General features: G+C 33.0%; 1 protein-coding gene across 3 annotated transcripts in view; it reads right to left on the minus strand.

The window, feature by feature from the left end:
• LOC118737458 (protein RUFY3) overlaps nucleotides 1-5,528 on the minus strand; it is a 76,393-nt gene that overhangs the window by 15,796 nt on the left and 55,069 nt on the right. The window lies entirely within an intron of this gene.

The raw sequence follows: 5,528 nt of genomic DNA on the forward strand, positions 1-5,528 counted from the left end.
TATTTTTCAAGTAAATTTTCTTTTGCGATCTATCGATATACTTATTTTTAAAAGGTATTTTTCTGTCCTTTAATATCTTATCAAGTTTAATGAATTATATCTCATTTTGAAGAGGGGAAGCTCACGTACATGCGAAAAATAGTCACGTTGTTCAAATTTAGTTATTTATTAAAACAGGGTGTTTTAAAAAGCTGAAAGCACTGTATCCGGCCAATAAAGCGCCAAATCTGCCATAATACTTCATAAAATTGAATGATTGAAACACCATTTTGAAGAAAAGCTTCACTGATTGATGCAAAAATAAAAATTCTTGAATAGGGTTGCCCCCGCTTAAAATGTTAGTGACTAATTTTATAAATATCGACTAAAAATTTACATTGCGTTCAGCGAATTAAAGGCATTTAAATGCACTCTTAAGCCGAAGTAATAATTTTGAAGAGGGTTGCCAACTATCTAAAAATATTAATATTTATAGGCATTTTTATATATATTTTACAAAGCTATTTTCCTGTTACCAAACGATATCGCCTTTAATATTTTATAAAGATTTTCATTTGGAAGGAGAGAACTTCACGTAATATGCACAACTTCTCTTATCTGTCGTTAGACATGGCAGTAGGACGGCCATCGTTGAAAGTTCAGTTAAACGATCAGCTTTATGGCTACGTTTAAAATTCATAAGTAGACGATTTAGAAATTCACACGGAATGCTCCAATGAAACGATTAAATGTTTTTGTAATTACGACAGTATTATTACTACCGTATTCAATGTCTCGCAAATCAATTATAACAATACTCCACAAATTTATTCAGCAGCGATTTTATGTCCAAAAAATTATGATTGGCTTTATCATTTCTAACATTGTTTTCAAACAAGTTTTGTAAGGTTTCAATTCAAATACCTGAGTTTATTAATTTCTATTTTATTCCAAAATATTGGATGCGAATAATTCGCACGGGTAAACTAGTTTTTTTATAAAACTATTGTACATGGTAAGCCGGGTGTATAAATTTTGAGTAAATTAACGTCCTTAAATTTCAAAATATATAAAATTCAAAATATTCAAGCATTTCTGAAATTTACCGTTATATGAAAAGTGGTTAATTTTAGTCCGATTTCAACAATTATCAAAGTTTTGCTTTTATTTGGCCAGCACAATAACCACACGGAGTTTGGTACAAATTGGTAGAACGGATACTGAGATACATATATGTGATCATAAGTGGGCGGTGTCACGCCCATTTTCCAAAATTTTATCATAAACGTATTTTTTTGGTAAAGAATTGTTGCGAGCATCAATTTTGAATAAAGCAGCTTTAACTTTTACTGATTTATCGAAGATTTTACATTTCTCTAAATTACCGCTATATTGGATGTGGGCGTGATTATTGTCCAATTTTAAAAATTTTCGGCCATTTGGTATGCTGTACCAAGGCAAACAACTGTGCCAAGTTTGGAAGAAATTGGTGCAGCGGTTACCAATTACACATGTAACAAAAAATTTATAATATTCTAATTTTGCGTTTAAAAATTATTGTAAATATCAATTTTTAGTGAATAACCTTCAGTAGTTACTAAAATATTGCAGTTTCCGCAATTCTGAAAATTACCGTTATATGGGAGGTAGGCGTAGTTATTGTCCGATTTTGCCCATTTTCAATACCATCCGTCCTACGCCCGAAAGAAGTACACGTACCAAGTTTCGTTACGATATCTTAATTTTTACTCGAGTTATCGTATGCGCAGACGGACGGACAGGCATCCACCGCTTTATCGATTTATCTCTTCATTCTGATCATTTATGTATACATTTGTCTATATCTATCTTGATTCGTTTTGCCTGTTACAAACAACCGTTAGGTGAACAAAGTTATAATACCCTTGTGCACAAGTGCGCTCGGGTATAGAAATTGTTAGTCAGTTACGGCTTTTTTGCATTTCAGCGACTATTGAGTTAGGGCCTTTCTATATTAAGGTAACGATATAAATAAAAGTTTCAAACTATACAAAATTTAGGAAAATCTAACTTATTTGCATCAAAATTTCGAAGTTTTTAATCTGAATTTTTAGAACATTTTTGGGTATGCAGCCACTGGCGTGCTTTGTTGAGCTCGACCAAAATCGCTTAGGCGGTTGTAGAGCCAAATAAGAAGAAGAAGGTTCTAGCCCATACAATTATATCAAGCGGCTCAAAAATCGCGTTTTCTTTAAGGATTTCTGCCGATTCCCTCCCGCACAGCTTTTATGGCTCCACTCATACAAACAACAACACGCGAACGTCCGCTTCTGACCCGGTCCTCCACTTGTCAAGTTTCTAAGAAACGAGCGATGGTACGATAAACAAACCAGAGTTTCAGAAACTGTCAGCATCACAGCGACCGCACTAGTATTCATACTTTTGCTTCGCTGTGAAATTTTTAATTTTCATTCGAACTGTTTTGCTTTTGCTGTGACTGAAAATTGTATTTTGTTTTTTTATCGGCAGTTTATTGAAAACAATTTATTTCTTTTGATCTGCTGTGATAGTACTTTTCCTGTGCTGTGATCTGCTTGACTGTCATGTGACTCGCCAGGTGTGAGTTGCGACTAGAGATGGGCACGGGCCTAAATTTTCAGCCCGGCCCGGCACGAGTGCAAAATCAACTTTCAAAAACACGCTCGATCCCGCACGTTAAGAATTTCAGTGGGGCCCGGCCCGGTACAACGGGACCCGTCCCAGCCCGGAAATAAAGAGCCAAGAAAATTATATGAAGTGGTTGACACGAACTCGTAAAGAAATTTCTGTACGAAAAATAAAGAAAATTCTGGAAAAATTCTGAAAGATATTCTTCACATAGCAGCATTATTGTCGTTGCTTCACAGATTTTCTTCCGAAATTTCGTAAAAGAATGGAAGTGTGCGTAATTTATTTCATTTTAGAAAATTCGGCAAAAAATCGAATTAAATCTTAACGAATTCTTTAAAATTTCTTTACAATGCAGAATACTCTGAAAAAATGGTTTGCAGGGTATGTACATATTTTTAATTTTGTGTTTATGTATGTATGTATATTTACTTAAGCGAATCAATTTTTTAGATCAAAGATTTTTATACATAATATATTTTCTGGGAAGTAGAAAAAGTGGAAGGTATTTTATGTACAGATATGTAAACAAAACTACTAAGTATCTTATTTTTTCTATCGGTTTCCAATAATTTCTTTTTTAGCTTTTATCTTATCAAAAGAGTTTTAATATGTACTATTTTTTTGTATAAAATCAAAAGCTTATCTAAATTTGTAGTATTAGCAACGGGCTTTTCCGTGCTTATTCGTGCTTTTATGAAATTTTACTGAACGCCCATGCAGATAGACTGCGATATTTAAAAATCTTCCCATCTCGGGCTGAAAATGCATGTTGTATAGTTTAAGTGAAGAATTTATACAAAATACATACCGTTCCTAAATATAGAAAGACCCAATCTAACATTTTTTTCTTCCCATAGTAATTTTAAAACCGAATAAAAAGTAAAGTTTTTTAGTTGCGAATTTCTTTTAAATGCTGTTTTTATAAGGGCATAAACAAAATAAAAATATTTCTTTAATTTTATTAGATGGTTATAAAGCTGAATTTCGAAATGTGCTATAAAACAATATACATGCCTAAATAAAGGGCATAAGTAAAAATATGCAACCCGTTTGATGGATGACCAAAAATAGCAACTGTCGCCAATTTTTTAACGTGACAACTGTGCGTTAATTTACACAAACACTTCCCGCCAAAAAGAAGTGCTAATGTGCCTATCAAAAGATTACAACATGCATAGAGTTTAGGTGCAGTAAATAAATAAATACATACACATATATGTGCATTAGGGTGGTCCAAAAACAGTTAAGTCGCTCTCACCCCCTAGGATTGTTCTATATTGAAAAAAGTATTCCCCTATTTTTTTATTTTGAAATCAAAAAATATTTACAGGTATAAAATGGTATAAAATTCCTGAAAATCAATATTTTTCGATCGGAAAACTCCGGTTCTCTTCAAAAGACTTTGAATAATAATATACAATTGTTTATTTAAAAATTTTTTTAAACTAACGATTTTGTATTGGTCCGCTCATTGCCTTTTTCGGGGTTTTTATGGGTTTTTGGCGGACTTATAAATTATAGTTGCGACTTTTCTACGAAAAATTGTTTTTCCCCCATATAAAATACTTGGAAAACTTTGGGCGCTTTGAGCGACCTCTAAATATTTTTTGATTTCAATATAAAAAAATAGGGATATATTTTTTTCGGTATAGAACAATCGTAGGGGGTGAGGGTATGAAAATTCCGACTTTACTTTTTCACATGCATTTTTTTGGACCACCCTAATGTACATACTATATATGTATGTATGTGGCCAAAATAGTGTAGATCAAGTGATATGTACACACGAATGTAGGTATGTATGCCGGTATGTACATTTATGCAAATGTTTGCAAATTCCATTCTTACAAAAACAACAATGTAAGCATACTCTACGTAAGTTTAGCGGTTTGTATGAATGCCTCCTCATGAACATATGACTCAGTTCACCAATTAATTATTGAAAGAGAATATGTCCATAAGTACCGGCAGAAAGTTAATACATACATAAATACATACATACATGGAAATATACATACATACATACATACATTCATACATACATATGTGCACTGCGCAAATATATAAGTCAGAATTATACGTAAGGTAGGTTGTAGGACCACGGGCAATGATGTGGCATGGAGTCAAAACTTAATGACTGGGTGAGTACATAAATACTTAGTAAGTATATAGTAAGTATATATAGAATATGAAGTATACATATACATACCTATAGGTACGATTCTATCATTTTTGATATATGTATGTACGTATGCATATAGATATGATCACGAGGTTTGCGTACATGAATATTTACGACCCGCATTTATATGCAACGGAGCACATCAACAACGAGAACAAAAACACTAGCAACAACATTTACACCGTATATAATCCTTAATCGTAATTTTAACCGGTTGATAAACAGACAGTTTTTACATACATACCTATCTTCTATATATCTAAAATATATTCAGATACATAAGTAGAAGTGTTCCCGTCAGTTCTCTCTTTTGAATTTGCGAATAGTTATCAAAAATCCACCCACTCACCACCTAACGGCTAGGTTTCTGTGAAGTTAAGTAATACACTTTCAAAATTTTCGAACAAATCGGACCATAAACAAGGGGTTTCCAAACATCTCAACTCCTGCGCCACCTATCCGATTGATTCATCTTTCATATTGTATTAGCATCGGGTTCTAAGCTAAGTTTGAAGTTTCTAATTTCTAGTTCATCGGAAATTTGAATTGGCTTGTTGTTGTTGTAACGTCAAAAAGGTCATCCCATAGCTTTTATATAATGCAACTGGAATTACAAATACATTAAATCTGGGTCGTTCTGGCCGAATAAATTAGCTTAAATTAATTTCACGAAGTTATTGTTGAATCTGGTGTCAATTGCCGTGGAATGCGCGAAAAT

This window comes from Rhagoletis pomonella, unplaced genomic scaffold (assembly GCF_013731165.1).
Source record: "Rhagoletis pomonella isolate Grant_MI unplaced genomic scaffold, Rhpom_1.0 Rhpom_scaffold_00004, whole genome shotgun sequence".
Lineage (NCBI taxonomy): Eukaryota > Metazoa > Arthropoda > Insecta > Diptera > Tephritidae > Rhagoletis > Rhagoletis pomonella.